The following is a 341-nucleotide window of genomic DNA, read 5'->3' on the forward strand; positions in this document are numbered from 1 at the left end:
CTACGAGGCAGAAGCTGCAGATACTCGTTAGAACCCGCCAGAAACTCTTGGCAGGGCAGCAGCGGGTGTCACAAGCGCTCAGCGGTGACACAGCAGATACGCCCACGCAGGCGGCAGCTTCATCCACCCACCAGCCCCGCACTGGAGGCACTCAACGGCACGCTGAAAACGGCCCAAACCAGCCGCAGAGATGCCAAAATCGGGATGGCGAGGACGGGAAGAAGAGATTTGCGAAGGACTGATGTTTTTCAAGCACGATGGGATGCCGATTTCCAGCCACACTCGGCCAGATTCACAGAATCACCGAATGTCAGGGGCTGGAAGGGACCCCTGAAGATCCA

Source organism: Apaloderma vittatum, unplaced genomic scaffold, assembly GCF_000703405.1.
Source record: "Apaloderma vittatum isolate BGI_N311 unplaced genomic scaffold, ASM70340v1 scaffold29980, whole genome shotgun sequence".
NCBI lineage: Eukaryota > Metazoa > Chordata > Aves > Trogoniformes > Trogonidae > Apaloderma > Apaloderma vittatum.